At 45.0% G+C, this 24,645-nt stretch overlaps 1 long non-coding RNA gene across 1 annotated transcript in view; it reads right to left on the reverse strand.

Moving 5' to 3' along the window:
• Positions 1–595: 595 nt before the first annotated feature.
• Positions 596–24,645, reverse strand: part of LOC138567314 (uncharacterized) — a 308,970-nt gene continuing 284,920 nt past the window's right edge. The window contains exon 3 of the long non-coding RNA XR_011302163.1: positions 596–1,483. This is a non-coding gene — a long non-coding RNA (uncharacterized lncRNA). The remainder of the gene's footprint in view (positions 1,484–24,645) is intronic.

Below are 24,645 nucleotides of genomic sequence, written 5' to 3' on the forward strand. Positions count from 1 at the left end.
TCGCAATGGGGCTGAGTGGATAGGTACGTACAAGGTGTCGAATACCATGTACAACTGAAACGGGTCTGGCCTCTAGGGACCAATGGCAACACATCGCCACTGCAGACCCGGGGTCTCCATAATCCCCTTTGAAGACCCTGTCCCTGCAAAAAGGCCCTGAGCTCTTCAACTCGTTCATCCTTATCCACCCCGCCCTTATCAAAGGCTGTTCTCACTTGACCATGTGCTCGCAATAGTGGTTCGTATGTGCCCTTATTCGATTTTGAAATTTGATGTCATAAATCCTTCACCCACACAATTTAAAGAGACTAGGGGATACTGACATATATTTTTGTCTTGGACCCCTTTGCTCCAGCCCCCTTTAGAACACAGCCTACAATGTAGTATCAGATGGGCAAAGGTTCCCTTATTTTTCCACTTTCATCCAGTTTATGACTCTAGATGCATGTCTTTAACCAATTAAATTCAGACCATGCCACAAGTTGATTTTTATATCAAAATATATCACAATTTTATTTTCATAAAAAACTATGTATGGCATATTTCTATATTCTAACATCAACATGAAAAGATTATATACTTTTTCACTCTTTTTTTATAAAAAAATTATTAAGCAGTTCATGACAAGCTTTTTCTAAGGCAAGTCATTTACAAGCAGTTCATTTTTAAACCATTGTGCTATCTAGTTTTTGCTACAAGATCTTCTCTGTCGATCTCATCTAGTGTATGAGCAAACGACTGATAGTCTCCTTTCTGTTTTCACATAGATGGCATTTTATTAATCCATTCTTCCGTTATTCCAACACACATACCCAACATGTTTCATTCCTCATCTCAACTCTCATACTTATTTTGTGGAAATTCTTCAGGGGAAGAAAAAACACAATGTCAGAACACACAAATTCGTGTTTCAAAAATTACTGCTTGTCCTCAATTTTCGCCTGTTCTTAGCGTTCCTTTCTTGGCCCTTTCAAGTACTCTGGGTCAACCTCTGGATGATATTCTGTAAGGTGCGTCTCCTAAGTCTGCCAGGGCTTGTTCATAAGCATGTTATTCTTGTTATTTTTAGAGGTATTTCAAGGGTATTTTTTCACTTCTTCTTATGCCTGTATGCTTTTTGTGGGCTATGCTTTGTTGCAGTACTTGGTTCCAGTGGTTTTTAGCTTTCCTCTCAGGGTAGGAATGATTGTAATGGCTCTTCAATATGCAAACCATGTGCTGGGGGGCGATTTTTTATATACCCTTTACTGGTTGTCTCGAAGGATCCTGTTCTTATTTTGCATTTCTTGCAATTTCCGCTCCTGTGTACTTTTTTATCGCGCACAATTGCAGAGAATGCCAGCGTTCGAAGGAGTCTGATTCTTCTTTTTCTTTCACGTCCTGCTCCCGCTGTCTGTAGTATGCCGAGCCTTCCAAATCCTTCACCTCCACCATTCTTTACACATACCCAAATATGGCTATGTACCGATACTACATCACACCCCTAAAAGAAAAGACCAACAAACTTTAGGGGCAGTCCCCACATGTGACAAATTCAAATACACACTCACTTTTTAAGTGTTTATACAGGAATTCAAATCCTTAGCAAGAAAACGTCTCTGCAGTCTACTATGGATATCATCATCGCACGGCTTGTTATTTTTCATTGCTGAATCTCCTCATAGATGTTCCCAATTACAGGTAATTGAACTCTTGGTTATTACAGTGTTCTCGTTTTCAACTTTGCACATTAATAGTGCCACTCAATGTACTCAATTTACATCCACATTTTCTTTTCATATGTCTCAATTACTTCTTCAATATCAACCTTTATAAGTATTATTATATCTTCAATTCCTACATTACATGATAAGGTCTTTTTTGAACATTAATGTTTTGTCATCGCTATTTTTGTGTCACAATGATGATCAAAGAACCAGTAATATGTTTCTTCGTGTAACACACACTTAAAAGAAAAGCAGGTGATTAGCCTCGTGGGTCAGACAAGTATAGAGGGCAGTTACCAAACTCTAAAGAATGTTCTCTTTACAAGTTTTTTATTGGTGAATAAATCACTGTAGTAATTTAATAATGATCTTTTTGTAATTTGTGTACTAGATCTTCCTGAGCGTAAAACAATGACTTCATGTATTGCTTTGGGGTGCCCTAATATCAGCCATGACAAGACATCCTGGTACAGTGATGCACATTTTCACCAAGGATATGTCTTTGATACGAACATGGTTGCTCAACTGTGGCTTTCCAGTATTGGAGATGGATAGCCGAGCCAAGGATGTCTTGGAGGACGTGAGGGGCAATCGATTGAGCATCTGCAGCATGTACTTCTCGGAACTTATGTACGAAACATCAAGGTTCACTATAAAGCATCGTCCCAGACTCTCTCGCAAGTTACTTCTCAATGCTGTTCCAACTGTGTTTCATCAGACACAGAGTATGGGGAGTAGTAAACATGAATGATTAATGTGTATATATATATATACATATATTACGTATAAAAACACATGTGTATAGAGGTTTGTAACACTATAAAAAACCCTCTATACCAAACATGTCACAGAGTATCCCTTGCACACACGACCTTACCAGCTTCTAGAAAAACAGTCTTTATTTAATCATGCAAGATGTGCAACCAAAAAAAATGCATTGTACCATATTAGGGCAGACAATTAATCATAGGCCTCCCCTTATGGCATACAGGTAAAAAAAATAATATATATATATTATATCATACAAATTGTTCACACAATCTCTTGAACTTGTGTGTCAATTGGTAATGGGATGATAGGCTGGAAGCTGTTTGTAAATATTGGTATATTTTATTGTCAATTTTTTAATTATGTTTCAATGTACATGTCTTTTAATTTTAGTCTTTGAGCTTGAATATATACATAATATTTGGATACTCAAAAAGTTAACTGCAATGTGAGCCTTTCTGAAAAGTTAATCACTGTATCTGTACTTTGGTTATTTTTCAAATGTATTGATTAGAAGTCAGTCATTACATAAACAACAATGACGGAAGTTCAGACCATTTACCTCTGAAGAAATGACAAACACTTTCAATAACCAAATGCTGAGCCCTACTGACATGCACAGAAACTGACATATATTGTATTAAATAGGGATGTACCAAATAGTGAATTTATTATTCAGCCGAATACCAAATAGTTTGTCAAAGTATTCGGCCAGAGCCGAATAGTGAGCTGAATAGTTTTAAAAGGCAAATCAATATGGGGTGTGTGAGGGCAAGGCCTGCTGACTACCGCGATCCCCCCAATTGTAGCATCGGGGGGTCAGTGGGCCTTGCACTGATAGCTCCCATATTGGTTTCTATTTTAAAACTATACGCAACAGGGGTCACCAGGCCTTGTCGCAGCTGCCCCATATACAGTTTTTTTAAAATTACCTGTCAGGCCGCCAGGTAAAGGTCAATTCCTCCCTCCTGAGCAACAATTTGCAAGGTCGCCGGGTCATGCACTGGCGGCTCCCATAGCTGCATTTGTTTTTTTAGCATGCTGGGAGGTCACCAGTGAAAAGCCCGGAGACCACCCCAGCAAAAATTGCGGGGTCACCGGGTCTTGCCCTGCAGCCCCCGCAGCTGCATTAATGAGCAGGGGGCTGCCGGGGCAAGACCTGGAGACCCCTTAACAACAGGGGCAGGAAAGGTGGGCAGAGGGTTTACCTTGGTCTCCGGGCTAAAAACAGGCTGCAGCAGCCAATAAGGATGGACCTCATTTGGCTGCTGCAGCCTGTCCTTGCATTCTATGATTAGCTTTCTCACTCAAAGACAGGCATAGATAACTAATCATAGAAAGTGGACTGAACTTTGGCTACAAGTAAGTATTAAAGTATGTATTTGGCCGAAGCCGAATAGGTGGTTTTCAGCCGAAATAGGCCAAATATTTACTCGATGCCAAAATTCAGTACACCTGTCTATTGTTTTATAATTCAATTATTTATTTTAAATTACGTTTAGCATTGGCCTTACCCAGAGGGTCTCGGAGCACCTTACATGATTCAAATATTGAAAAGGCGGTAGTTGGAAAAAGAAGTTACAAAATGTTTTCAGGAAAGGATAGGAAGATTAGAATAGACAAGTGATAACAGTGGACGAGAGCTGGGTTATGTGTGGGGAAACAGGTATGTTTTGAGGCTCTTTCTGGAAGTGGTGACGGAGGATGCAGTGAATATGTGTGTACCATTCTCTGGGTGCCCAGTGGGTAAATGCTTGTTTTTGTGTGCATGTAAGTTTGCAGAGTGGAGTGCGTAGGCTGGCTTGTCTGGTGTTTGTATGGGTGATGGGTTTGTATTTGTCATGAAGGTAAGATTTTGTTTTGAGGTGGATGGCTTTGAATACAATGCAGAGTCCTTTGAAGGCAATTCTCTGGGGTATTGGGAACCAGTGGAGCTGAGCAAGAGCGGAGGTGATGTGTGAATGTTTGGGTAAGTGGGGGATGAGTCTGGCTCTTGCATTTTGTATTGCTTGCAGGGGTGCAAGAGTGTTTTTGGAGAGCCCAGCGAGGAGAGCATTTGATATGATATGATAGGTTATTCATAACGTGGTTAATACCCAGAGGTTTCTAAGCGCGGACCCGGGGATCGAACCTGTGTGGCTCTGTGTTGTCTTGCTTCCAAGGCGAGCATGTTGCCCCTAAGATATCCTCCAATCAAGCGTATAGAGAACCAGTGCTTGGACTGCAGTGCGAAAGTCATCAGGGGGAAAGATATGTTTGATTTTGCATTGGAGGTGTAGTTGTAGATTGCATGTTTTGGTGACATTGGGTATGTGGTGTGTGAAGGAAAGATGGGGGTCGATATGTGTGGGTTGTCCGTGGCGAGTTCTTGGATCCGGGGGGATTGTATCTTGGGGGGCAGATGAGGAGGTATTCTGTTTTGGAAGGGTTGGTTATAGGAAGTGGGTGGCCATCCAGTTGGTGATGGTGGAAAGACAGGTTTGGACAGTGTGGGCTTGTGAAGGAGACGACCGTTGGAAGTGTATTTGTGTGTCATCTGCATATTAGTTGAAATGTACGTTGTGTTTGCTAAGGGTCTGTCCAAGGGATTCTACATCTAGGTTGAGGAGTGGAAATACGAAGGAGGCTTGCGGGACCCCATACTTGACTGGAGTGGATTCTGATTGATGCGGGGGCATGGAGACTAAGTGCATCCTGTCAGTGAGAAAGGTGATGAATCAGTCGCGTACAGTGCCAGAGAGATTCATCCTGTGGGCTATGATGTCTAGTGGTCGATGGTGTTGAAGGCTGCAGAGAGATTGAAGAGTACAAGCACTGCTGTGTGTCCTTTGTGATGCAGTGAAGGATGTGACTAATGTGTCACTACAATTATTGCAACAAAACAGAACTTTTTCAAACTATTCCTTGATATAAGGACTTCCAATATGTAATTGGCACATGTAAAATCGCAAAAAGGTTTAATTTCTTAAATTATTATCTATTGGGTTGGCAGGTTTTCACTCATAACTAAACCACATCATGCATCCGACATACCTCTAATTTCTTTTATAGCAACAAGACATGTCTATCTTTAATTTGATTTACATATGCTTTGTGTTTAGAGTGAAAATACAGACACGCATTCTGTTTCACCACGTACTATCAGTGCCACATGAATGTATTGTTAAGTGTGTTTTGTCATGTTGTCAAGAGGTCCATTTTTTTCTGATCAATCCTGTTTATAGAAGGATCAAGGATACCTCCCCTGCATCAGTATTCAAAGTGTTAGTTGACTTACCAGAAAAGTAGTTGTCCCCCATCTCTTGCCCCTGGGCTCGACCTTTGCCTATTTTTCACATTTCTTCTTCTGGTTGGCAGGGGGCTGGGATCCTTTCACCATCATTTGTGTTCCCTGGTTTCAAATCTATTAGAAAGCCTCTCTCTACACATGGCACTATTGTGCAGCATTTTACGGTCAGTAGTACTGTCGCTGACGGGCACTGGTCAGAACGGTTGGGCACCCCGGTTTTGTGTGGGCATCTGAAAACGTTGGTCACGTTGGAAAACAGAGGTCTGCAACATTTGGCTCTGCAGGTGTTTTGGACTACAACTCTCATGATCCTGCGCTCTTTACTTTACTGGCTAGGGCGTTGTAGTCCAAAACATCTGGAAAACCAAATGTTGCAGACCTCTGTTTTCGATTGACAAATGTTTTCTTTACAATAGCTTGTTGGGAAAAATATTGTCATGATGCCTACCCCGGAGACCCAGACCAAGTCCAGCAACCCCGGAAGCAGGCATCAAGTTATACTAAGCAAACCCAACAACCCCTGCTAGGGGCTATTTGGTTGCAGTCCTGGCGCCTATGGCGCCAGGCTCATATGGAGAGTCAGTCCTGGCACCATAGGCACCAGGCTCATAGATTAAAACTTACCTGATGCAGACCATGCTGCAAACTCACCTGATGCAGACCATGCTGCAAGAGCTCCAAGCCAAAGGAGGATTGGAAGGGACTACTTTACCTAAGGGACTATTTTTTACTTGGGTGGGGCTGGGGAGGAATACTTACCTGGGACTACTTTTGAGGCTATTTAAACCACGCCCGAAGAGCAGCACACGCTTCGCGTTATTCTGCATCCAGCAGCGTAACGCTCACTGTGCCTGCAAGTCTGCATCCAGTCTTCTGCCACACCCGCCTCGAGTCCGGAGCTCCTAGAAAAAGGGGAGAGAAGGAGAAGAGGTTAGAAAAAGAGCAATACCTTTGATCCTTACCTGAATTCCCGATCCATCGCGCCTTCGAGCTGGAAGAAAGAAGTTATTTTATGCGCCTCGCCTGCAGCAGCGCCGCGCTGCACTCACCGGCCTTCGCAGCATCTTCACATTCCACCGCATCCTTCTGCATGCTCCCGCCGCACTCCGGCACCTAAGGGGAAGACAAGAACAGCAAGGTGAGCCAAGGGAATACACAGAGGAAATATTAGTTACCCCCCATAGACTTACCTGATTTTACCACCAGGGGTACTATTCCTCTTCACGGGTCGGCGCAGCTCCCACTGCATCCTCGCCGAACCCCGGCCCCTAAGGGGAAACAAAAGGACAGCAAGGTGAAACAAAGGGACAAACAAGGGGAAACCTCCTCACCACAATAGACTTACCTGATTTTACCGCCAGCGGCATTATTCCCAGAGACTTCATATTTTCTCTCAGCGCCTGAATAAGGGAGAAAGCAACAGGTTACATATTGACATTATTTTATCGAACTATGTTGGATAATACAAGTCCTTACCTGAATATTACCGGTTGCCACGAGGAACTCTTCGCTAGGGTCAAGCTGCAACCTGCAAGGAATCGAACAAGAGTGAAAGTCAGACATTTGAACTCTTATGAACTACATACTTACGGCGTCTTGCCAGGAATCTCAGAGTTAATATTGTTCTGGAACTCACCCATTCCTTCGAGCCAGTAAAGCAACTGGTTATCAACGCGCCCCTGTGCTCAATGCAGGATGGAGAGCTCATCTTTCCAAACCATCAGGTGAGACTATAAGAGGGGACATCAAAGGTGATCAGTGGGGAGAACAGCGGGAGTGGGGTAGGGTTAACGCTCAACTCCACGGGTGCTTAATTACCTTTCTCCATTTGCAGAAGAATAATCCTAACGGCCAAGCAAACGAGGGTAGGTGGGCCAGTCCAGTCCGTCATCTCGGCACTACGCGTCACATTGGTGGAGGCCGCAGCTGTCCATTTCAGATCGACGCCCCTGTGGGAGCCAGGTGAGCGTAACACAAATTCCCACCCGGGCGTTATGGATACCTCAGAAACTGACTAATTGGCCCAATTACTAGGAAAACTGAGGGCTGAAGTGCATTCCGCCCGTCAAGAAACCAATGCTCTTAGGAGAGAACTGATTTTGTCAAAGGAGCGAACTGATGACCTTGCTAGGCAACTACTGCAAAGCCAGGCTGGACAAGCACCCCTACCAGGTCCCGGAGGGAATCCAGCTCATGTGTCATTGAGTAACCCTTTGCAAATAAACCTACCAGGAAGTATTCTATTAGCTCCACCCGAACGCTTTGCCGGAGATCCCAAAAGGTTTGCTGTGTTTATGAACCAATGCCGCTTGCACTTTTTAAGCAGACCCGGAGCCTTCCCAAACGATCAAGCCAAGGTAGCCTTCGTATTGTCATATCTCAGCGGCATTGCAGCTGATTGGTCAATTCCATTAGTTACTCAGGATGAACCAATTCTTCAGGATTTTCAAATGAGCATGGAAAGACTATTTGCCCGGCACTCCCAAGGACAGGCCCTGGATAACGAACTTTTGTCCCTACGACAAGGTAACCAGGACCTTCTATCCTACATCGCAACCTTTAATAGGCTGATAGTGGAAACTTGATGGCCTGAGGTAAAACGAATCACGTTATTTCATCGAGGGCTTCGAGGAGAACTCAAGGATGTCTTGGCTCAAGTCGTGAACCCACCTCAAGACTGAGCTGAATATATAGACTTAGTGGTCCAGTTAGATCACAGACTTCAGAACAGAAAGGCAGATCGAGCCAAGTTTGAGAATCGGGTGTTGGTCAAGACCCACGCTAAACCCAAAGGAGCAGATGCTTCAGAATCCATGGAAATCGGAGGGGTTAAAGTACCCTTAACCCAGAAGGAAAGAGAAAGGGGATGGCAAATGCAATTGTGTCTATATTGTGGAACTTCTGGGCATTTTCTACGGGATTGCCCTGTAAAACCACCCAAGAAGGTGGTAGGAGCTGCTGATAAAAGCCATATGGAGTCAGACTCGGGAAACGACCATGCCCGACAAGCGTAGAGGTCCGCTTGCCGAGCTTGAAGAAGGATACTCAGACCTCACATTTCATCATACCAATGGTCCTCATAGATCCAAGGCAGCCATTGCATATGCACGCAGTAAGGGCATACATTGATAGTGGGGCCATAGGAAACTATGTGGACTACGAATTGGCTTCCAGGATGAATCTACCTCTCTGCCGAAAAACCACCTCAGATGTCATCACCACAGTCGATGGAACTGAAATTGCCTCTGGGCCTGTAACTCATTCCACCGCAGAGATGACACTATTGGGTCAGGATGGGCACCGAGAGAGTATTGTGTTTGATCTAATCAAAGCCCCACAGTTCCAAATAATACTGGGGATACCTTGGTTGGAAACACATAATCCTTGTATTGATTGGCGAGAGAAGAGAATAACCTTCCCGGATTGTGCAAAACCTGTCACCCAAAGAAAAATCTGAACGCAGGCCTGGCCCCAGTAACCACAGCAGTCGTGCAACTACCTCCAGAATACCAAGAATTCCAGGATGTCTTCCAAAAAGAACAGGCAAACACCTTACCACCTCACAGATCGTATGATTGTCAATTTGATCTCATACCTGGTGCACAACCCCCTTGTAGCAGGATCTACGCCCTTACGGAACCTGAGAACCTTCACCTATGACAATACTTAGACCAGTACCTTGCTAATGGCTTCATTCGCCCATCCAAGTCCCCTGCATCTTCAGCTTTGTTCTTCATACCCGAAAAGGAAGGTGACCTCAGAACGTGCATAGACTACCGCGCATTGAACCAGATAACTGTTAAGAACCGATACCCATTGCCTCTGATCCCTGAACTACTAGACCAAGTGAAGAACGCTTGCATGTACACTAAGCTAGATCTCCGGGGGGCATACCATCTGGTACGTGTAAAAGAGGGCGATGAATGGAAGACTGCTTTTCGCACTAAGGATGGGTTATTCGAATACCAGGTGATGCCTTTCGGGTTGTGCAATGCACCATAGCCTTCCAATACTTCATGAACGATGTCCTTTGTGAACTCATTAACGTTTGTGTTGTCGTATATATCGATGATATTCTAGTATACTCCTCTTCAGAATCTGACCATGTGAAGCATGTCCGAGCAGTCCTTGAGAAATTGCGCCAGCACAAACTATATGCAAAACTGGAAAAATTCGTTTTTCATGCCACAGAAGTTGAATTCCTTGGGTTTATCCTGACCCCAAGAGGAGTCAGAATGGACTCACGAAAGGTGGACGCAATTCCTAAGTGGCCATTATCCAAGTTCATTTAAATGAGTACAAAGCATGCTTGGCTTTGCCAATTTCTACCGCAGATTTATTCCGGATTTTTCACATGTTGTACATCCCATCACAGCACTCTTGCGAAAAAATAAACGCTTTATGTGGACTGAAGAAGCTGAAAATGCCTTCCAAGAGTTGAAAGCGAAATTCACGTCTGCACCTGTATTAAAGCACCCGCGCCCTGAACTTCCATACATCGTGGAAACTGATGCACCCAGTCTAGCCATGGGAGCTGTCCTGTCTCAAAAGGACTCTGAAACTGGCCAGCTTCACCAAGTAGCATTTTGGTCCAGAAAGTTCTCGGCACCCGAGTTAAACTATACAGTTACCGACAAGGAGTTATTAGCCATTAAATCCACCTTCAAGGCTTGGCGGCACTATCTTCTCGGTGCCAAGCATACCATTACTGTGATCACCGATCACCGGAACTTACAGTATTTAAAGACAGCCAAGGCCCAATCGTCACGCCAACTCCAATGGGCATTGTTCTTTGCCGAGTTCGATTTCGTGATAACCTATCGACCAGGTTGTAAGAATGGTAAAGCAGACGCCTTATCCCGAATAGGAATGGGAGAGGCAGAAGTGAACCCAGAACCAGTACCCATAATTTCCGAACAAAGGATTCTTGGCATGACAACTCTACAGACACTAGAGGACATTCAGGTAAAGATCCAACAACTCTTTGATCCTACAGCCCTGCAGGACTGGGTAAAGAAAGGCTCGGAATACTCTGTCACCAATGACCTGCCTTATTACCAAGGGCAGCTATTTCTGCCACATAAGGAACTACAAGAGCTAGTCATTTCCCGTTATCATGATACCCTAATGGAGGGGCACCCAGGTATTGCAAAAACTCAAGCTAAGATTAAGAGACAATTCTGGTGGCCCACCTGGCGAAAGGATATTAAATCATTTGTGATGTCTTGTGGCATTTGCGCCCAAAACAAAAGTCAAAAGAAAAAACCAGCTGGACTCTTACAACCTTTAGACATTCCGCCTACACCATGGCACACCTTATCGTTAGACTTTATTACTGATCTACCCCCATGCAATGGATTTAACACCATTCTAGTCATTGTGGATCTTTTTTCCAAGATGGCCCACTTTATTCCTTTAAAGGGATTACCTTCAGCTTCAATCCTGGCCAAAGACTTCCTCGAAAACATTGTTCGCATACACGGATTTCCGTCCGTATTGGTCTCTGACCGGGGCAGTCAATTCATTTCACACTTTTGGAAAAAAATTTGTCAATTGGCCCAAATCGATGTGAGGTTATCGACCAGTCACCACCCCCAAACCGATGGTCAAACAGAGAGGACCAACCAGACTCTCAAACAATACCTGCGTTGTATGTTACATCAGACTGAGAGTAATTGGAAAGACATTCTTTGGATCACCGAATATGCATACAATAATTCAGTACATTCTAGAACTGAACAAAGCCCCTTTTATACCTTATATGGGTACCATCCTAGAACCTCAGACCTTGACTCACCCCAACACTTAGAAATGCCCGCAGTGGACCATCTGCACGCTATGATTACACAAGCCTTTAAAGAAGCAACTGAACATTTAAAAAAGGCGAAAGAAAAATACAAGAAAGATGCTGATCGGCATATAAGTGATACTCCACAATACCAGATAGGGGACCAAGTATGGTTAGCCACAAAACATATACCTCTAAAGGGAGCACAGACCTTTAACCCCAGATATTTGGGACCTTACTCTATTAAGGCCATTATCAACCCGGTGGCTGTCAAGCTGGACTTACCTGCTAATATGCAAATTCACCCCGTCTTTCATGTGTCACTTTTGAAGTCAGTGCAACCGGGAACAAGACTAACCAAGCCACCAGACCCCATCCTTGTAGACGGGGAACCCGAATTTGAAGTTAAGAACATCCTGGACTCCAAGCTGATAAAGTCAAAACTTTTTTTATTTAATCGACTGGAAAGGTTACGGACCACAGGAAAGATCCTGGGAACCTAGTGACCACGTTCATGCACCCCGATTGGTGAAAAAATTCCACCGAAATTTCCCAGACAAACCAAAACCACAGGGAAGAACGACTTTAGGAGGGGCCTTGGGGGGCAGTGCTGTCATGATGCCTACCCCCGGGGACCCAGACTAGTCCAGCAACCCCGGAAGCAGGCATCAAGTTATACTAAGCAAACCCAACAACCCCTGCTAGGGGCTATTTGGGTGCAGTCCTGGCGCCCATGGCGCCAGGCTCATATGTAGAGTCAGTCCTGGCGCCATAGGCGCCAGGCTCATAGATTAAAACTTACCTGATGCAGACCATGCTGCAAACTCACCTGATGCAGACCATGCTGCAAGAGCTCCAAGCCAAAGGAGGCTTGGAAGGGACTACTTTACCTAAGGGACTATTTTTTACTCGGGTGGGGCTGGAGAGGAATACTTACCTAGGACTACTTTGGTAGCTATTTAAACCATGCCTGAAGATCAGCACACGCTTCGCGTTATTCTGCATCCAGCAGCGTAACGCTCACCGTGCCTGCAAGTCTGCATCCAGTCTTCTGCCACGCCCGCCTCGAGTCCGGAGCTCCTAGAAAAAGGGGAGAGAAGGAGAAGAGGTTAGAACAAGAGCAATACATTTGATCCTTACCTGAATTCCCGATCCATTGCGCCTTCGAGCTGGAAGAAAGAAGTTATTTTATGCACATCGCCTCACCTGCAGCAGAGCCGCGCTGAACTCACCGGCCTTCGCAGCATCTTCACATTCCACCGCATCCTTCTGCATGCTCCGGCCGCACTCCGGCACCTAAGGGGAAGACAAGAACAGCAAGGTGAGCCAAGGGAATACACAGAGTCAATATTAGTTACCCCCCATAGACTTACCTGATTTTACCACCTGGGGTACTATTCCTCTTCACGGGTCGGCACAGCTCCCACTGCATCCTCGCCGAACCCCGGCCCCTAAGGGGAAACAAAAGGACAGCAAGGTGAAACAAAGGGACAAACAAGGGGAAACCTCCTCACCACAATAGACTTTCCTAATTTTACCGCCAGAGGCATTATTCCCCGAGACTTCATATTTTCTCTCAGTGCCTGAATAAGGGAGAAAGCAACAGGTTACATATTGACATTATTTTATCGAACTGTGTTGGATAATACAAATCCTTACCTGAATATTACCGGTTGCCACGAGGAACTCTTCGCTAGGGTCAAGCTGCAACCTGCAAGGAATCGAACAAGAGTGAAAGTCAGACATTTGAACTCTTACGAACTACATACTTACGGCGTCTTGCCTGGAATCTCCGAGTTAATATTGTTCTGGAACTCACCAATTCCTTCGAGCCAGTAAAGCAACTGGTTATCAACGCGCCCCTGTGCTCAATGCAGGATGGAGAGCTCATCTTTCCAAACCATCAGGTGAGACTATAAGAGGGGACATCAAAGGTGATCAGTGGGGAGAACAGCGGGAGTGGGGTAGGGTTAACGCTCAACTCCACGGGTGCTTAATTACCTTTCTCCATTTGCAGAAGAATATTCCTACGGGCCAAGCAAACGAAGCTAGGTGGGCCAGTCCAGTCCGTCATCTCGGCACTACGCGTCACATTGGTGGAGGCCGCAGCTGTCCATTTCAGATCGACGCCCCTGTGGGAGCCAGGTGAGCGTAACAGAACGCGAAGCCTACCCACAAATTCCCACCCGGGAGTTATGGATACCTCAGAAACTGACTAATTGGCCCAATTACTAGGAAAACTGAGGGCTGAAGTGCATTCCGCCCGTCAAGAAACCAATGCTCTTAGGAGAGAACTGATTTTGTCAAAGGAGCGAACTGATGACCTTGCTAGGCAACTACTGCAAAGCCAGGCTGGACAAGCACCCCTACCAGGTCCCTGGGGGAATCCAGCTCATGTGTCATTGAGTAACCCTTTGCAAATAAACCTACCAGGAAGTATTCCATTAGCTCCACCCGAACGCTTTGCCGGAGATCCCAAAAGGTTTGCTGTGTTTATGAACCAATGCCGCTTGCACTGTTTAATGCATACCCGGAGCCTTCCCAAACGATCAAGCCAAGGTAGCCTTTGTAGTGTCATATCTCAGCGGGAGTGCAGCTGATTGGTCAATTCCACTAGTTACTCAGGATGAACCAATTCTTTGGGATTTTCAGGGCTTTCAAATGAGCATGGAAAGACTATTTGCCCGGCACTCCCAAGGACAGGCCCTGGATAACGAACTTTTGTCCCTACGACAAGGTAACCAGGACCTTCTATCCTACATTGCAACCTTTAATAGGCTGATAGTGGAAACTGGATGGCCTGAGGTAAAACGAATCACGTTATTTCATCGAGGGCTTCGAGGAGAACTCAAGGATGTCTTGGCTCAAGTCGTGAACCCACCTCAAGACTGAGCTGAATATATAGACTTAGTGGTCCAGTTAGATCACAGACTTCAGAACAGAAAGGCTGATCGAGCCAAGTTTGAGAATCGGGTGTTGGTCAAGACCCACGCTAAGCCCAAAGGAGCAGATGCTTCAGAATCCATGCAAATCGGAGGGGTTAAAGTACCCTTAACCCAGAAGGAAAGAGAAAGGGGATGGCAAATGCAATTGTGTCTATATTGTGGAACTTCTGGGCATTTTCTACAGGATTGCCCTGTAAAACCACCCAAGAAGGTGGTAGGAGCTGCTGATAAAAGCCATATGGAGTCAGACTCGGGAAACGACCACGCCCGACAAGCGTAGAGGTCCGCTTGCCGAGCTTGAAGAAGGATACTCAGACCTCACATTTCATCATACCAATAGTCCTCGTAGATCCAAGGCAGCCATTGCATATGCATGCAGTAAGGGCATACATTGATAGTGGGGCCATAGGAAACTATGTGGACTACGAATTGGCTTCCAGGATGAATCTACCTCTCTGCCGAAAAACCACCTCAGATGTCATCACCACAGTCGATGGAACTGAAATTGCCTCTGGGCCTGTAACTCATTCCACCACAGAGATGACACTATTGGGTCAGGATGGGCACCGAGAGACTATTGTGTTTGATCTAATCAAAGCCCCACAGTTCCAAATAATACTGGGGATACCTTGGTTGGAACCACATAATCCTTGTATTGATTGGCGAGCGAAGAGAATAACCTTCCCGGATTGTGCAAAACCTGTTACCCAAAGAAAAATCTGAACGCAGGCCTGGCCCCAGTAACCACAGCAGTCGTGCAATTACCTCCAGAATACCAAGAATTCCAGGATGTCTTCCAAAAAGAACAGGCAAACACCTTACCACCTCACAGATCGTACGATTGTCAAATTGATCTCATACCCAGTGCACAACCCCCTTGTAGCAGGATCTACGCCCTTATGGAACCTGCGAACCTTCACCTATGACAATACTTAGACCAGTACCTTGCTAATGGCGTCATTCGCCCATCCAAGTCCCCTGCATCTTCAGCTTTGTTCTTCATACCCGAAAAGGAAGGTGACCTCAGAACGTGCATAGACTACCGCGCATTGAACCAGATAACTGTTAAGAACCGATACCCATTGCCTCTGATCCCTGAACTACTAGACCAAGTGAAGAACGCTTGCATGTACACTAAGCTAGATCTCCAGGGGGCATACCATCTGGTACGTGTAAAAGAGGGCGATGAATGGAAGACTGCTTTTCGCACTAAGGATGGGTTATTCGAATACCAGGTGATGCCTTTCGGGTTGTGCAATGCACCATAGTCTTCCAATACTTCATGAACGATGTCCTTTGTGAACTCATTAACGTTTGTGTTGTCGTATATATCGATGATATTCTAGTATACTCCTCTTCAGAATCTGACCATGTGAAGCATGTCCGAGCAGCCTTGAGAAATTGCGCCAGCACAAACTATATGCAAAACTGGAAAAATTTGTTTTTCATGCCACAGAAGTTGAATTCCTTGGGTTTATCCTGACCCCAAGAGGAGTCAGAATGGACTCACGAAAGGTGGACGCAATTCATAAGTGGCCATTATCCAAGTTCAGTTAAATGAGTACAAAGCATGCTTGGCTTTGCCAATTTCTACCGCAGATTTATTCCGGATTTTTCACATGTTGTACATCCCATCACAGCACTCTTGCGAAAAAATAAACGCTTTATGTGGACTGAAGAAGCTGAAAATGCCTTCCAAGAGTTGAAAGCGAAATTCACATCTGCACCTGTATTAAAGCACCCGCGCCCTGAACTTCCATACATCGTGGAAACTGATGCATCCAGTCTAGCCATGGGAGCTGTCCTGTCTCAAAAGGACCCTGAAACTGGCCAGCTTCACCAAGTAGCATTTTGGTCCAGAAAGTTCTTGGCACCCGAGTTAAACTATACAGTTACCGACAAGGAGTTATTAGCCATTAAATCCGCCTTCAAGGCTTGGCGGCACTATCTTCTCGGTGCCAAGCATACCATTACTGTGATCACCGATCACCGGAACTTACAGTATTTAAAGACAGCCAAGGCCCAATCGTCACGCCAACTCCAATGGGCATTGTTCTTTGCCGAGTTCGATTTCGTGATAACCTATCGACCAGGTTGTAAGAATGGTAAAGCAGACGCCTTATCCCGAATAGGAATGGGAGAGGCAGAAGTGAACCCAGAACCAGTACCCATAATTTCCGAACAAAGGATTCTTGGCATGACAACTCTACAGACACTAGAGGACATTCAGGTAAAGATCCAACAACTCTTTGATCCTACAGCCCTGCAGGACTGGGTAAAGAAAGGCCCGGAATACTCTGTCACCAATGACCTGCCTTATTACCAAGGGCAGCTATTTCTGCCACATAAGGAACTACAAGAGCTAGTCATTTCCCGTTATCATGATACCCTAATGGAGGGGCACCCAGGTATTGCAAAAACTCAAGCTAAGATTAAGAGACAATTCTGGTGGCCCACCTGGCGAAAGGATATTAAATGATTTGTGATGTCTTGTGGCATTTGCGCCCAAAACAAAAGTCAAAAGAAAAAACCAGCTGGACTCTTACAACCTTTAGACATTCCGCCTACACCATGGCACACCTTATCGTTAGACTTTATTACTGATCTACCCCCATGCAATGGATTTAACACCATTCTAGTCATTGTGGATCTTTTTTCCAAGATGGCCCACTTTATTCCTTTAAAGGGATTACCTTCAGCTTCAATCCTGGCCAAAGACTTCCTCGAAAACATTGTTCGCATACACGGATTTCCGTCCGTATTGGTCTCTGACCGGGGCAGTCAATTCATTTCACACTTTTGGAAAAAATTTTGTCAATTGGCCCAAATCGATGTGAGGTTATCGACCAGTCACCACCCCCAAACCGATGGTCAAACGGAGAGGACCAACCAGACTCTCAAACAATACCTGCGTTGTATGTTACATCAGACTGAGAGTAATTGGAAAGACATTCTTTGGATCGCCCAATATGCATACAATAATTCAGTACATTCTGGAACTGAACAAAGCCCCTTTTATACCTTATATGGGTACCATCCTCGAACCTCAGACTTTGACTCACCCCAACACTTAGAAATGCCCGCAGTGGACCATCTGCACGCTATGATTACACAAGCCTTTAAAGAAGCAACTGAACATTTAAAAAAGGCGAAAGAAAAATACAAGAAAGATGCTGATCGGCATATAAGTGATACTCCACAATACCAGATAGGGGACCAAGTATGGTTAGCCACAAAACATATACCTCTAAAGGGAGCACAGACCTTTAACCCCAGATATTTGGGACCTTACTCTATTAAGGCCATTATCAACCCGGTGGCTGTCAAGCTGGACTTACCTGCTAATATGCAAATTCACCCCGTCTTTCATGTGTCACTTTTGAAGCCAGTGCAACCGGGAACAAGACTAACCAAGCCACCAGACCCCATCCTTGTAGACGGGGAACCCGAATTTGAAGTTAAGAACATCCTGGACTCCAAGCTGATAAAGTCAAAACTTTTTTATTTAATCGACTGGAAAGGTTACGGACCACAGGAAAGATCATGGGAACCTAGTGACCACGTTCATGCACCCCGATTGGTGAAAAAATTCCACCGAAATTTCCCAGACAAACCATAACCACAGGGAAGAACGACTTTAGGAGGGGCCTTGGGGGGCAGTGCTGTCATGATGCCTACCCCCGGGGACCCAGACCAAGTCCAGCAACCCCGGAAGCAGGCATCAAGTTATACTAAGCAAACCCAACAACCCCTGCTAGGGGCTATTTGGGTGCAGTCCTGGCGCCTATGGCGCCAGGCTCATATGTAGAGTCAGTCCTGGCGCCATAGGCGCCAGGCTCATAGATTAAAACTTACCTGATGCAGACCATGCTGCAAACTCACCTGATGCAGACCATGCTGCAAGAGCTCCAAGCCAAAGGAGGCTTGGAAGGGACTACTTTACCTAAGGGACTATTTTTTACTCGGGTGGGGCTGGAGAGGAATACTTACCTAGGACTACTTTGGTAGCTATTTAAACCACGCCCGAAGAGCAGCACACGCTTCGCGTTATTCTGCATCCAGCAGCGTAACGCTCACCGTGCCTGCAAGTCTGCATCCAGTCTTCTGCCACGCCCGCCTCGAGTCCGGAGCTCCTAGAAAAAGGGGAGAGAAGGAGAAGAGGTTAGAACAAGAGCAATACATTTGATCCTTACCTGAATTCCCGATCCATCGCGCCTTCGAGCTGGAAGAAAGAAGTTATTTTATGCACATCGCCTTGCCTGCAGCAGAGCCGCGCTGAACTCACCGGCCTTCGCAGCATCTTCACATTCCACCGCATCCTTCTGCATGCTCCCGCCGCACTCCGGCACCTAAGGGGAAGACAAGAACAGCAAGGTGAGCCAAGGGAATACACAGAGGCAATATTAGTTACCCCCCATAGACTAACCTGATTTTACCACCAGGGGTACTATTCCTCTTCACGGGTCGGCGCAGCTCCCACTGCATCCTCGCCGAACCCCGGCCCCTAAGGGGAAACAAAAGGACAGCAAGGTGAAACAAAGGGACAAACAAGGGGAAACCTCCTCACCACAATAGACTTACCTGATTTTACCGCCGGAGGCATTATTCCCCGAGACTTCATATTTTCTCTCAGCGCCTGAATAAGGGAGAAAGCAACAGGTTACATATTGACATTATTTTATCGAACTGTGTTGGATAATACAAATCCTTACCTGAATATTACCGGTTGCCACGAGGAACTCTTCGCTAGGGTCAAGCTGCAACCTGCAAGGAATCAAACAAGAGTGAAAGTCAGACATTTGAACTCTTACGAACTACATACTTACGGTGTCTTGCTGGGAATCTCAGAGTTAATATTGTTCTGGAACTCACCAATTCCTTCGAGCCAGTAAAGCAACTGGTTATCAACGCGCCCCTGCGCTCAATGCAGGATGGAGAGCTCATCTTTCCAAACCATCAGGTGAGACTATAAGAGGGGACATCAAAGGTGATCAGTGGGGAGAACAGCGGGAGTGGGGGAGGGTTAACGCTCAACTCCACGGGTGGTTGATTACCTTTCTCCATTTGCAGAAGAATATTCCTGTGGGCCAAGCAAACAAAGCTAGGTGGGCCAGTCCAGTCCGTCATCTCGGCACTACGCGTCACATTGGTGGAGGCCGAAGCTGTCCAGTTCAGATCGACGCCCCTGTGGGAGCCAGGTGAGCGTAACAGATATGCTCCATTGTATGTTAAGCACACGTTGTGGTTTGTGGGGAAGGGGTCAGTATGCATGATTAGTGTATGCTTGTCTCCCGTGTGGGGTGCGCATGGTTACCTTCCTGGGCAGACAAGAAAGGCGTGATGTGGTATGAGAATCTGTTCCACCTCACAAATAACTGCCCATCACAACATCACCATTTAGCAGTCTGATGTGTATGCTATTGTCAGAAGAATGATGAGTTATGAACACATCTGGGGTTACATGCCATCGTGTCCTATGTGACCTTTTTGGCTTCTGCTACAATCTGGACATGGTTGTTGACCCTTCCTTTGCCAGCACACATGGTGTGTCTGCTGGCAGTTCTCCAGCCATTTACAGAGTGGACCGGGAACAACCAGAGGAGTGAAGGTGCAGCAATAGATGGACATCTGTGGGCAGAGGTCGAGAACATGGTTTCCCTTCCTATTATGGGGGTTACCTGACATAAGCTTTTGTATAGGTCTTCCTTAGGGAACCTATGTTTCAGCACCATTGTGTGGAGTCAATTCTGGACCGGAACAGACCCTCCTCTCACTCAGCTCTGTTCTCGTTCCGTTTAGCTGTCTCGCTCTGCCCTGAGAACACACCACATAGCCAGCATGCAGAGTCCAGCCACCTGTGGCCAAACATAGATTTCATGCACGGTTGCTTATATAGCTAGGGGCGGACATGGAACCAAAAGAGGCCCTGGAAATAATTTTCAAAGTGGCCCCATATCACACATTTTGAGAAAGCCCAACGCTTTCCTCATAAGAACATGTGGAAATATAAAAGATTGCCACACAAAAGAACGCCTGCATGCAGACGCCCACCTGAAATCTCCAGACTTCCCTGTAGGCCATCCATCCCTCTTTAAATCTCTCTTGGTTTATTACTCCTGACACTTTCACCTTGTTTCATTGCATGTGCGACTACGGGCAAATTAGCATTATTTCACATCCACTCTGAGCTGACTTGAATTGTTTTGTAATGGCATGGGTTCGTTTAGTTTGCATTGTTCTTGCATGTGGTGGGCGAAGCACTTTAAACACTCAGCTATTGTTGCGCAGTGTTCTGACCTCGGGCAGGTGTTGCACAGTGTTCTGCCATTTAAGATAGGCCTAGCAATTACTTGTTTAACAACATGCTGTATAATAAGATAAATGTGTTAAACGAGTCATTGCTGAGCGTTTCTTAAGATAATGGCCGGACAGGACGCTGTTTGCCTGTTACATCTATCTGAGTTCGTTTCCATCTGAAAGCAGCTTCAGTGACCTACCAAATCTCTGCTTTCTTCCAAGACTAAAGGCCTCGTTACGGGTTTGCCGGTATCACGCCGCGACATTAAAATCCCATTCTCATGGGATGGGATTGCCGGAATCACTGGCACCGGAAGTACTGGTGCCGGCGATTCTGCCATTTTTCTGCCGATAGGGGCTTGAACTACCAGCAGGTCAGGCCTGCTAGTAGAAAAGTGTGCCAACCGGAAGACTTGTGCTTTGCCGGTCCGGAAATAAGGCCCGTGCCGGAATTACCAGCAATTTTTCTGGTATTTTTTTCAGACCGGCTAAGTTGTAATGAGCCCTTTAAGGGAGTCACAAAATGTAACTTCTTTGTTTGAACCTGGATATGTATCCATGATGTCTGCTAGTTTGACATGTAAAAGGTGTTTTTATATTCACATTTTCTTTTTTTTATACATATATTGGGATATAGATATGAGCAAGTCTTGCTGTTGGGGTAGCTGAGGGGTGCAAAAGAGCAGGATTGAGGTGCACAATCAAGATATTTGTGGGTCTTCCTGCTAAAATGTAATCATTTTCCACAGAGCAGTGTTCTAATGCTTTGGCACACACAAGTGTGTGACTTTCTGGTGGAATAAAACGGTCTACAGCAGAGGAGGCTTGGGGTGCAATGGCAGAGACCCGTGTTTGTTTGACTTCAGAAAAAGAATGGTTCTGCAGGAGAGCAGGATTTAGGAGCAGCATGCATAGCAATAAACTGGAAGTTTGTACCAAATAATTTATATATATATATATAGGATCTTGTCACAATTTATTTTATTGTGCACCTGTGATAAATGTACAGTGGTGTAACACTGAGGAGCATGATCAGGTTCCCATTACTTTGCATTCTGGGACTTGTAGGCTTCTATTCAGGATATGGAAAATAAAGCTACTATGATAGCCTTTTGGTTAAACATGTTTCTATCGGGATTTATATATTGTCTGGTTACTTTACTGTGTAATTGTTGTTCTTTGTAAGTATATTCTATGGGACGGTATTGTAGTTTTTGAAGGTCAAAACTTAAATATTCGTAGTGAACTAGAGCTTGGAAAGTATGTGAACAAGCTCCTAAATTGCAGAGTCGGATGAAAACCCAGCTTCGCTGCTAAACCAAAATGTGTTATCTTGTGAAAATAATTGAATTCTAAAGTGCCTTATTTGAAAACATTTGGTGATTGAGTTCACATTATGAACAAAAAAGTGTCTCTAACAATGGAGTGGATTTCATGTTTTTACGGACAAAATGGTATCCCCTTAAGGTCCTCTGCTGGGGACCTCTAAGATTGCCATCTAGAATTACGTCAATATAGCATCAGCTCAGCCCCATTCTCACATCACTTTATTTAACCGTAGGATATCTCTTCTCACCAGGCAATCAGGGCACCAGGGGTTCTAGTGTAGTTGATTGAAAGCAGCAGAAGCAACATCCATGCCCTCCCTGGATGAGCTTCTTGGGCCGGGTAGAGCTCTGCCCCACAGAAACTCTTTCCTATGACCTGTCAAGCCATGTCGTTTGGTTTTATACAGTGTAACCTCTGCCATTTTCATGATCAGTGGTGCTTCAGGATCTGCAAAGTAAAGAGATGGGGGGGGGAGGGAAAGGTTGCTTTATTGCATTGTTGACATTTGCAGATCTGAAAAGGTATGTCTCTTCCTGGTGTTATGTTGGCAGTTGTCTGGAGTAGGGGTCCATGTGCGTTCCAGATTAGGCATGCAAATTGTGTGCTTGTCTATGGTGTCTGGAAGAGTGGTGCATAAAGAGAATTCTGGCAGTTGTGATGGCGAGCTGTGGTGAGGTGGTGTGCTGTAAATGGAACTTTCGTTTAAGCATCTGTCTTTGGGTGGTGTACGCTTCATTGCATTAACCTGTGTTGTTTTGGTGCTGGAGTTGTGTGTGCCGATGTGTTGTTGTTAGTTACGGTGGGAGGTAGGATTATTTAGAGCAAGTTATTGTCGCAATACATTGTCCAGTGGATCACACAATAAGAACAGCAGATGAGCTTTTGGACTCAATCAAATATTTCATTTTTCTTTGTTTATGTGCATGCAAAACAATGGGCCTCATAACGAATTTGGTGGTAAATCAGCGGTAAATTCACTGAATTAATTGCCACAATTGTTTACAGTTACCACCACTTGGGATTACAGGTGTCGGCATGGCAGTGCAAATCCCCATTTTCGGAGTCTACAGGATTCCATGGGGATTTTTGGGAGATGTACCACCGGCGGTCATTCTGTGTCGTAACTCTGACAATGTTTGGCCTTAAAGTCAACGATTTACCTCAGTATGGTAAATCATAGACTTCAAGGCCTAAAATGTGGCAGTAACAGAATTATCTCCACTTTTCTTACCGCACTGCCAAACTCGCATTGAAGCCCATTGCTTCACAAGCTTTTACATATTGTTAAACTCTTTTATGTGATGTAGGCCTAGGTTATTTTCTTTCAGGTTACGCTATGCCAGGGCGCACATTTAGAGTGCCCCTAATATGTAGTTAATGTCCTGGGTCCTCCCTTCTGACTGGCCACTGACACCTCAAAGACACTGCAATGTAGTACCACTCAGTCTTACATGGGGTTACGGTACAATGCGGCTAAACACGCACCATGCGCTAGCAACTGACCAGGCCAACCACATGCCACATCGCAAACGCAACATGACCATGGAGGCCGTTGTTAATAAAAAGCAGCAGTTTTCTTTAAATCCTATCATGTTCTGGAACAATGTCACTAAACCAGTGTTTTTTATATTGCACCATTTGCTCCAAATTTGACACTGGTCCCCCCAAACATTCCTTGGGGTCAACGGGAAGGGACCCCATGTAGGTAAGTAGGGCAGTTTTTAGACAATATTCCGCCCAGGGCAAAGCAGAAAATACACCCTCCCTTCACAATGCTTCTCAACCGCTGCACAGCACTCCACTCCTTCTCCAACATTATTAACTCATTTCAATTTAAATAAGGTGTTATTGACTTGTACTAAAATTAATAAGTAGACAATGTATACAGCAATATTACAAACAGGAATTCATTTTCATTCTCCTATATTTATGTTAATTATTTAAATGAAGGGCACTCTTGGTGCAGAGTAATCTTTCCAACAATTTTGCTCTGAATTGAAAGTGTAACAAGAGCGATAGCGCTCTTCATTTAGGGAACACAGGGTTCAGAGGCAGTTCTAAATACCTCAGCGGAGGAATGGAAGATGGCTGTGAAATAAAGGGAAAGCAAGTATTTGCCATTGGTTAAAGGGGGGCGTTACCTGCTATGCTAGGGAAGGCTGAGTTACAATGAGCGCCTCGAAACTGCTTCAAAGTGCTCTGAGGGAAAAGAAGAGAAGTAGGTAGGCTATGAGCCAAATGATGTCAGTACATACTCCCGAAATTATACCTATACCAGCCCAATCGTCCTACTGCATGAGCATTTAATGGCAAAATGTGCTATATATGGAAGATATTTATTTGTTAATCTTCTTAAACCAACTCACAGGGGATAAATAAAATCCTGCATATTGTATTGTATTGTATTTGGTTATTTATATAGCGCTCTTTCCCCATTTGTATGGCCTCAATGCGCTTTTGACACATAGCAACAAACATATAGTGAAAGCACCTAAGTATAAGATGGCAGTATCTAGAAAAAGG

The sequence above is a fragment of the Ambystoma mexicanum genome, chromosome 2p (genome assembly GCF_040938575.1).
Source record: "Ambystoma mexicanum isolate Mex_15411 chromosome 2p, UKY_AmexF1_1, whole genome shotgun sequence".
NCBI lineage: Eukaryota > Metazoa > Chordata > Amphibia > Caudata > Ambystomatidae > Ambystoma > Ambystoma mexicanum.